This window comes from Lissotriton helveticus, chromosome 4_1, assembly GCF_964261635.1.
Source record: "Lissotriton helveticus chromosome 4_1, aLisHel1.1, whole genome shotgun sequence".
In the NCBI taxonomy this organism is placed as follows: Eukaryota; Metazoa; Chordata; class Amphibia; order Caudata; family Salamandridae; genus Lissotriton; species Lissotriton helveticus.
This window is the reverse complement of record NC_136063.1, coordinates 658,718,551-658,729,622: the sequence shown is the minus strand read 5'-3', so window position 1 is coordinate 658,729,622 and position 11,072 is coordinate 658,718,551.

The window sequence follows — 11,072 nt, the reverse complement described above, 5'->3', positions numbered from 1 at the left end:
ATCCACCACCTATGTGACGGAGCAGCCCATCTGCCAAGATCTAAATCTGGCCCTTAATCTCCCTGGGACACAAAATTTTAATGTGTCCTTGTGTAAAGTAACTGGTGCTAATGTAAAGCACTCCAATACCTTGGGGTGGTGTTGGTGCTACAATTGCACAGAAAAACAAGTGTGAAAAGCAGAGTCTGGGCAAGAGGGGATCTCTTGGTTAAGAAGGGATCTGTGCAACAGGAGTTCACAGTGGGCAAGCAGCGATGGGCAGGATGTTGACAGGCAACCAACAGCAAATGTGGGCTGCTACGGGTAGATTAAGTGGTTTGCCAAAAGTTACAGTGCCCTTGTGAAAAGTAACTAGTGTCAATGTAAACCACTCCAATAACTTTGGGGGGTATTTTCGCTCTATAAAACTGCAACAAAAAAAGTTAAAAGCAGAGTCAAAGAAAGAGGAGATCTGTACAATGGAGTTCAGCTGGGCAAGCTGCCACGTGCGGGAGGTGGACGGGTAACTAACCACAAATGCAGGCTGCCACAGGGAGATTAAGTGAATTGACTGTAATCACAAAATGTGAAACTGATTAAGTCACTTATTATCCCTGTGCCTACAAAAATGAATGTGTCCTTGTGTAAAGGAAACTGTGCCAATGTAACATGCAGGTCATGTTGGCGCTCTATAAAACTGCACAAAAAACCCACAAAGAACCAGCATTAGGCTGGTTTACAGTAGTGAACATGTGGAAATACATCGCATCGTCAACCACATTAAAACAACTACTTTTGCCATGGACACTGAGGGACAGGCATACCTTAATGGCATCAAGAGTCATCCTGGCTCCTTTGAAAAGAATTGAAGTTAAGCAACAATGACGCATGAAAATACTTCACCGGTGAATGTGGAAAAAGTAAGAAAGTGTCCAGATAGAGGAAATCCCGCCATATGAAATGAGAAGCAACAAGGTGAGACCCAAACATTTTAATCATTATGCACAGGAAAACGGTGGCCATGCAATTATAGCAAAAGACACAGGTACATTAGAAGCTCTGACATGCCCTGTGATAATGCATATCTGATTCACTTGAGGTATGATTTTTCAGCTGTGAACATCAATGCCAAATGGCCACATATAGTGTAAACATGTACACACACCTAGAACCACACGCACGGAAAATATATTGAGACTACACGTGTGCCAAGTAATAGCAGCTGTTAAAAGGCAAAATACACCACTCACTAGAATGAAACAGACTACAATGGGGGTTTAAAACAGTGATGGGGTCGGGAAGGAGGTGATTTTTTGGAAGAGAGAAGAACTGGAAGGTGTGAGGAGCAAGCAGAGAAGGGCAGGACGAGGTGGGGAAACAGAAAGCAGCAATGAAGGGAAAAGCAGTAGCGGGGACAGGCCATGTGGGTGGGTGGGAGGAGACAGAGGCTCGTAAAAGCACGAGTACTGTGCAGAGCACTGAAAAAGTAAGAAAAAAGTTGGTCCTAAAATGGTTGTAAATACAGGAGCAGTGGATGCTTACAAGTACTTGGTTAATGCTCTGGGGGGGAAGGCTGAACACAAGAAAAGGCATGACCATGCATGCCAGAGACAAATGGTGACAAAGAATAAGAAACAGGGGATAGAGGTAGTAAATGGGAATCCTGTGGGCTGACTCGACCCCATAGAATAAACTCAACATGTCTCTTTGAGACAGTGCATGCTCTGTCTAGCAGAGACCTAAAAATTTATGTGTAATTTTTCATTAAAGAAATGCATCCTGTTTTCCTTTAAGGAAAATGGCCTGCTTAAAAAAAAAGATTGTCTTATTTAAAATCAATCACAGACTTGGCGATCTGCTCATCCCAGCAGGCCACCCTCCCTTTGGTTGTGGCCAATCACAGTGCATCACAATTTGCCAAACACCTCATCAGTATTCATGAGGTAGGTCAAATTGCGACCCACCGTGATTTCGTATTTTGTGAACTGACTTATTAGGACAGCTCAAAAAAACAATTTCCTAAAAGTCAGTGTGCAATTTGTAACCACTTCTACCAAACTGATCTTTTTAAATGAGGATCCTAAAGCATGTTGGTGTCAAGCTAGCATAAGTGTGGTCAGTTAGAGCTCTGCTTTGGGTTCCATCAACAATGGGATCCTAGTGCCTTTGAGTAAGTTTTGGTTTGAGCAATAAAGCATCTCAAGGCCACTTGATTTGGCAAGAGAATACCAGGTCCAGTTTGCACAGGCTACTGTATGTATATAGTGACCAGGCCTCATGAGGATCTTCTCCATGACTTTTTTTAGTGGATGGAGGGCAATTATCTCCGTTCCACTCCAACATTCTGTATTAGGGTGGGCTTATGAAACCAATTATGTGCTCAGTACACCTAAGCACCATAAAAGGTGAGTTCTAGTCTTGCCTTGCAAGACCACCCCTCTGATAGGGGAGCATTAGCTTTGTCCAATCAATTCATAACTGTTTATTCACCCACACCAGTCAAACTAGTAATAATTCTCTAAAAAAAGGTGCACATTAAGAGTATTGGCATGCTTATTGTAAAGATATTGCATTTTGGGCACTATCAACATTTTAATCAGACCAATACATACAGTCATTGATAAGGGTAGTAAGATCCAAAAGTAAACCAAGCTGTGGAATTTTGAAGGACTGACAAAATGTAGTCAAAATCTGATGTACGTGGATACCCAGATATCTGACAGTTGTACCTTTCCACTGCATAGTGTATTCTTTATTTAACTGACTAGTACTCGCTGTCACGGGCGGCGTTGTTTCAGATTTTCTCACTTTATGTGGAGAACCAAGAAATTCATAAACTTAGTAGTTTCTTGGGTCAATTGGGATAGGTTGCTCCTCAGGTGTGTCCCATATAGTATGATGTCATTTGCATGCAATTATATCAATACTTTTCTCTTACCAAACAAGGAGCCACTATGTGAGTAGCACTCTCACAGGATGTACACCAGCAGTTCCATGGCAATAGCAAACAGTAGTGATGCGAGAGGACACTCTTGAAGTGCACCTCTCGCTATTGCCAGTGTCTTGGTGACCAGTTTGTTGACTTGCACATTTGCCGGTGTGGCTGCATAAGTCAACGAGCTCCAACCTACGATGCCTTCACCATATTCTATGCTGTGGCGAATCTTGAAAGGGTAGCATCATACCAGAGAATTGATTATTTGCAGCATCTAAAAAGGCAGCTGTTGGATCAAGGTGCGACCTTAGATAATACATCAATGTAAATAGTGTGCGCAGGTTCTTCCTTGTTGTGTGGCCAATTAGTAATCTGACCTCCTCGGATATCACCAGACAAGTCATGGTGGAGAGAAATCTGGCGACAATTTCTTTGGCAAATATTTTTGCATTGGTATTTATGAGGGAGAGAGGTCTATCTGACAACACTTTAAGTTATGTCTCTCCCTGTATCAGTAATGGTATGAGTACAGCATTGCACCTGTCCCCTTGCTTTGGTTTATATGTAGAAAGGAAATGTCGGTCAAGGATATCATTATATTCTTTAAAGAATTCAATGGTTTGACAACCCATGCCTGGGCCCAAACAATTAAGCATGTCTTTCATAGTGTTTTCTTTAATCTCCAGTAGCGATATCGGTTGGAACAGTAGCTCATAATACAACAAAAATCCTGTGCACACGTTATAATGAGTTGATCATATAGATTTACTTAGAGTTGAAAGAATGAAAAGCGAACGATCATGAGTAATAAGACGAAGTGGACACATGTGGAAAGTTATTATTCCAATGTATTAGGCCTTCCTGTTCTGGAAGGTTGACATCAAGACAAAGAACAACAACCAGCCGACACGTGATTCGTCAAGCGAGCAATACGCTTGTGACTCTTCAGGGCTGTAGGCAGTGTAAGTAAAAGCGGATTTAGGTGGACGGTGACAATTCCAACCCGGCTACACTGGGTTCAGTAACACAGAATAATAGTATGGTAGTCAAAATGAGGAGCAACGGGCGGGTACATCCGTCGTTCTTATGGCAATCTGGATACAGATGCCACCGTAGTAACAGTCGTCGTGATTCTCGTCCGTTAGTGATCACCTGCCTTCAGTCATGCATATGTAACCCTCTCAAGAAAGTTCATTGTCCTCTCTTCAGAACTTGTAGTATGAAATGCGTGGAGACTTAAACAGTAGTTTTCAAATGTTTTTAATATGCCTGGATTGTATTTCTTAATTGCTTGCATCCCCTGCACCCCACCCCACCTCAATTTAAAACTGCAAGCTCTCCCCTGTACTTACATTTTTCCTGAGTGATGTAGCTAGAATGTGGGCCAGCCAGAAGATGCAATGTTTAACTGGTTCTGTTGGTATGACCATATGATATCATGCAGCGGAGTTATGACAGGGGGCGTTGTAGTGCAGTATAGCATGCTTCACACTAGTGCTGAGCTCCATTGCAGAGGAGGAGGGCTGCTGCATATTGGGATAGAGGTGCATTAACTATATTTGGCTAAAAATACTGAAAGACAAGGGAGTGATACTGTTGGTCCTGGCTGAGGTGTGTATTCAACCCTAGTGTGTCCAAAGAGGCCAGGTTGGCAGTTACCTTTGGATACCGCATGCATGGAACAGCGAAGTGGAGATACTTCCTATGTGCATAGGGTGAAGCGCATCACAACTCAAAATATATTTTAGCCTGTAGTATTCTAATCCTTGGTTCCTGGATGTTTCCACATGCTCATGTGGTGGTGCCTAGGCTGAAAAACAGCAAGTCCTGCCGGTCAGTTTTCCGGTGCATTGGTAAAGCTGCGTGGTGCCTAGGAAAAGCTAGTAAAATGTGTTGCATGTCATAGCTGTGGTGCCATTGTAGAGCGGTGTGTGATTGTCAGTAACTGAATAGAAGAGGGCACCCCATTTTTGGGCTTTAGGTGCACTGGATCCACTATGTCAAATACAATGGAGTGCTCAAGTGTTATGCGCACAGGCAGAGCTGTATGTGGCTGCCACTAATTGAGAAGGGGCCCTGCAGGTCAGTACTATAGTGCCTTTGCTGAACTGTGCCTCATTGCACTAGCTGTAATTTGCTGGAGGCCAGCATTTAGGTAGTTAGACCCATGAGTGGCTTCTATTACTGGAATCACAATTGTACTTGGAGGGATGGATCTGGGTAGGTTGGCAGAGCTATGCGTTGGTTTAGTACTGGGCTCAGATTGGGTCATGGAACATGAATAGGCTGCATTGGTAGAGTCTTGCTAATGATGAAGCCGACAGAATAGTGGGGGTCTTGACCATGGCAAACATCATTTGTCTGTTGTAAAAGGCACACAGGTGATACTTAAAACAATATGCAGAAGTAAACCACCACTATGAAACTCGAAGATCAGCTTGGATAATAAATTCAGTACCCTTCAGTAGAAAGCAAATACTGAAGGGGCCTTTCAACTTTCATCAATGATACTCCGGGCCTCTGGAATTATGGGATAGTGCGGCCGTGTGGATTTTTGCATTGTTGTAGATTAATAGCATTTGCTGCAAAATCTATCATCTGCTGCATAATCTGAAGATTGTCGCAAAAAAATGTTGTTTCTAGCTCAAACGGTTCAAAAGTTACTAGCAATGTAACAACACGTGTTACAGTGCAGTGGAAGACACTTTGCAAAGCTGGACATATCACTTTTATGATGCTTTTTGCTATATTTCTGTTTTAACCTGGTACTAATGAGGTGCAGACATTGCCCTTGCAGTGCTATCAAGTTTAAAAATATTTAAGTAATACAATTACAAAATGTTATGAAATATGCTGCATAATCTGCCATTTCAAACTGCAACATTTACTCAACCCTGCCACATAAATTGGTCCTCTCCTGCCACATAATTCCAGTGGCCCACACCATACTTTCCTGCTTGGCGCAGAGCTGGACTAGTGTGACAACCTTTTATGGTGCTTGCTGTTTCTGGTTGCTAGTGCAGCCATGGCATGAACACTAATTGCAGTATTGCAGGAGATGGCGGAAAGCTACCATGAATAATGGGTACACAACATAGTTTGGCAAGACATTTTTCTATGTACCTAACAATGGGAAAATGCATGGGCACCCATTGAAGCTGGTGGTATTCATGCGCAGCCCTTGCCATTGCATTGAAAATACACAATTATTGTTAGACTGGTATTATGGGATAGGCTCGCAGCCACAGCAATTTTCGCTTCAGCTGCAGCTCGGTGGCCTCTACAATTGCTGAAACAATTAGTACAGAGAAATGTAGGCATTAAATAGCCTAGAAGATGTATGCACCTGCTGTAGAAATGTGTGAGCATATTGTAAATCAGTGTCTTAAATCCAGGGAGAGCAAAATTATCTTTTCATGCTTTATAGATAGATAGCAGGATTGCACCTGAGCTAGGTAAGATTAACACGTCACAAGGCATAGATGCCCATGTTGAAGCGATTACTGTGTCGTTAAATCTGTGCCTGTGAATCAAGAGGCTGCATTGGGTGTTTAAGGCTACACCTATGAAAATAGCATCTAATTGGGCCTTTTACGGTCAAACCTGATCATTCTGAAGCTGCATTGGGCATGTAAAGCTATACCTTAGCCTAATAATTCTACATCATCACGTGTGCTGTCTAGACTTAATCATTTAAGTTTGAAAAGATGTTTATAAAAGATTAATGCAGCAAATTGTTCACAACCACCCTGAAAGTTATAAATGTGTGTACAATAGTAGAATGATTAGAAGTATAAAATTGCTCAATGAGATGAAACCGTTGCATATAAAGAAGTTATAACATATCTAAAACGAAAGAAAAAAATAAGGGCGAGAAAGCAATAATATATTCATAATATACATTGAAAGAACAAAACGGAGTGGAGAGCAAAAATAGAAAATATATAAAACATCAAACTATCAATATGATATCTTCAATATAAAGTCATAAAAAGATGCATACATAAAATTATAGTAAGGAAACATTTCAAATGGTTTGGGAACGTGTTCTAACAGTGGGTGATGACGAGCAAAATTAAGAGCCGAAGTGTCTAAAAATACAGTTACAGGTGACCACATCGTATGGTAAAACACATGTTCAATCTAATCGGTGATTGTAACATACAGTATACCACTGAGTATGAAAAGAAAGTTTAAATCAGTTCCATAACGGTTTTGCAACTCACATAGTTAGCAAAGTTATATTTGTTATGTTTTTGCCACGTTGGTGATGTCTTTACATATCAGATGTAAGGGATTGTTTATAATGAACTTGAACTTCTCAACAACACTACTGCCTACCACTTCAGTAAATATCCATGATATATTGTTTAATGTATATTTACAGTTTTGAAAAAAGTTTTTTCTAGCCACGACTAAACATGCTCTATTCATCTTTGATACAACCAGCTGTAAATGAAGCACTTCGTCATTTAGAGAGAAGAATACCCTTGGAATTCCTTTTGCTTTCAACACTGCATTACTTGTTGTCATTATTTGTGATAACAACATTGATGAATGTGCAGAGATTACTGCTGTTGTACAAATTCACAACTTCTTATGCATTTTAGCTCAAAAATCTGTTTTCCACCCACGGTGCCGATGATCATATGTCCTGTGGCTGTGTTGCTTTGTGCACTTGTTGGTGAAATGAAAAAAAGCAATAAAAAGATTTTGAAACGTTGACTTGGGTGCCTTTTACTAGTTGACGAATTATATTGCATGTTTACATAATCACATGCATATGAAAATAATACAATTAAGCAAACTTAGAAGTTGCGTTTCGAATATCTGCAACTAGCAGTAGTAGAGCGTCCCAATCGATACTGGCAAAAAGCCACTAGGACCTGTTGTCTGCACTGGCACAATTCTTTTTTAATCCCAATAGGCCTAGCCCGAATTTTAAACCAAGGCACCCATGGTATAATAAACCTTGTAAGGTAGCTAAGCAAGCCCTTTTAACCTCTATCCGAACAAACGATAGACCCCGAATCACGGAAGCCTGGGATCGATATAAAAAAATTATAACTGGATCAGAAATTTAATTTACTGGGTAAATGATAAATGGGAAGCAATGAACACAGCATTAGACAACCATGATAGGAGAGCCTTTTGGAATTTAGTTAAGACTGGGAAATCCAAAGACCAATCGGTTATAGGAGCCAATTTAGGGGAAGAAGTCTGGTGAACTCATTTTAAATCTTTATATTCAAGGTACGCTGAGGAAGAGGAAGAGGGCAGGGTAGAATCAGTCACCTTAGATGCGAACCCCCCAAATATAGATGCTCCCCCCTGCACAATGAAGAAGATCATAGTGGCATTGGGTACTACTCCCAGCAAAAGCACCTGGGCTGGATATGATACCTGGTGACCTATTTCGATCCGAACCCGCAGTTTGGGCACCCTATCTATAGTCACTATTTAATGCTGTTTTACAAGGTATGGCATTGCCCCCCACCTGGGCTGGAGCAGAAATTATCCAGATTTATAAAAAGGGCTCACCACTTAATCCAGCACATTATCGCCTCATAAGCTGCCTAGATGTCACTCAAAAGATTTTTGCTTGCGTACTTCTGTGGCGCTTGCAATGCTGGATAGAAGAGAACAATGTATTAACATCTTTACAAGCAGAATTCAGGGCCAAGACCTCCACTATTGACCAGATCTTCAGATTACAACTTATCCATTGGAAAATTGTGGTTTTAGAGGGTATTTGTGGATCTTAAATCTGCGTTTGACTTGGTGCAGAAATATCAGCTATGGGGCATACTTCTTGATTTGGGAGTACCAGAATACCTTTGCCACCAGCTGAAACGCCTGCACCAAGACAACTATGCGGGAATTAGATACGGTAAAATTGTGAACTTTTCACCACATTCCCTGTAGAAAAAGGGGTGCAACAGGGATGTGTCCTGGCCCCGACACTCTTCTCTCTTTTTCTAAACAGCTTAATTGAAACTCTGTTAGCTGGGAAAGACATTGATGCTCTGAGGCTGGCATACCGCAAAATTCCAGCACTCATGTTTGCAGACGATACGCTGCTACTCTCCAAATCGCCCATGGGTATGCAGAGGGTTCTTGAGGTATTCAGCTCTTTCTGCAGAAAGAGGGGACTGGAGACCAACCTCCAAAAAACCAAGTACATGGTTTTTAATGCTAATACCACAAATCGCCCACATCCCCAACTGGATGGAAGGGCCCTAGAGAGGGTGTCCATTTTTGATTATCTAGGGATCACACTCACTGAAAAAATGGACTGGGGGACACAAATAAAGAAAGCCAGTCTAAAATTAACTCCATCAATGGGGGGGCATCTTAAAAGTTTATAAAAATTGCACCCACAAAGTGATAGGTTCAGCAGCAGAAATCTACAAAACGCAGGATAGAGAAGCTTCACTGTACAGGGCAGAATTATAGGACCATTGCCCATCAACTTCCCTATCCATGCCAGAGAACCTATTCCTTAGGCAATTGCTGGGCCTCCCTAAGAGTACCCCACTAACATCACTCAGGATGGATTTAGGGATTGGCCCTATAGCAGATGTAGTCTCCTCTAGACCTCTCCTATACTGGCGTCGCCTGTGGACTACACCTGAACTAGCTGACTACAAAGAGGAGTTGAAGGATGTTATGAGCTTTCTAGGTGCAGGGAAACTCTCCTGGCTAGCTTACATCAGGAATCATTGCCAGGCACTAGGGAGGGCAAATATGTGGACTACACCAGAAGAGACCTTTCCCACAATCTCCAGAAAGGCACTACTCGACTCCCATAGAGAACACAAACTGGCCATAATATGGCAGGGGACCAAACCAAGCAGCTTGACCTCCAGGCTTCTGGATATCAAGCAACAATATAGGTTGGAATCGGCACTTGATCACATCCAACCACTTTTGGCAAAGTAACGTTTTCTTCAATTCAGACACGGGGTGCTCCCGCTTCGAGCATTTACCTACAATTGCCAGGGAGCCCACAAACTTGATTGCTTAGGGTGTGACCAAGTTGAAGAATCCGAATTACATGTCCTTTTATTTTCCCCTGCCTATGGAAGGCCAAGTCTAAGTGGGTGCTACCACTGTGCAGAAACATGGGGATCAGCCACTATATAGAATTGTACAGGCTCCTCAAGTACGCACTGACACACTTATCGTGTTCGCCATTTCTAGGTTCCTTTACTCGATGTGGTGCATTCGAAGAGCTATGTTTTTTAAAAACTATTTAAGGAAACTCCTAGTTCCCAGCATCCTTTATACACACTGCTACGCCATTTTTCTCATATCCATTGTATGATTATTGTTACTGCAACTTTTCTTCCTCTGGGTTCTTTATGTAAATGTAATATACTATCTGTTTTAACGCGGCTTTTTAACACTGTTACATGTATCTATTAAATAAAGTCAAAAGCTTTTTTAACAACTGATAGGAGTTTTATATACTAATGAATTGGCTATTTGTTTTAATATGCGTTACTTTAACCCCTCCCGCACTCATGGTAGAATACATATCCTTTGTTGATCATTTTCTTGCATCCAAGCTTAGTACCGAGTGCTGCTGTGAGGGAGCACATTGAAGAATGAATTGGAAAATATTGCACAAATTAGATATGTACTATTTTTTAATATAGCACTAATGTACACACATTCAATGATTACATATTTTAATGTTTTTTCTTTTTATCTAAAATGTATTGTCTTTCTTTAAGTGATTTTATGGCCATACGGTCGAAATAAACCTTTTTTGACTTGACTTGACAATTAATCAATAAATGAAAACCGTTATAAACTTTCATTCCATGTGGGTGTAAGGAAAAAGGACAAGTTCAGGAAGCAAAATATATATTAAAGATATTTTAGAAGCAATGAGATAGGAAACCCTTTAATAGCACTAGGATATATTCACTAACACCCCAATGTTGTTCTGGAATAGCCATGGCATTAGAGATTTGTTAACTGCATGTAAAGTGCCTTCTCTTGCCCAGAAATACCATCGAGCGATTCTGTGCCAGTGCCTCTATGCCACAGTTGGTAATGGGTTACAGAAAGTAAGCACACACGCACATACCGGTGCAAATGAAGTATTTTGCTACTTTTGTAATAAGGGATTGTGCTAAAAAATTGTTGT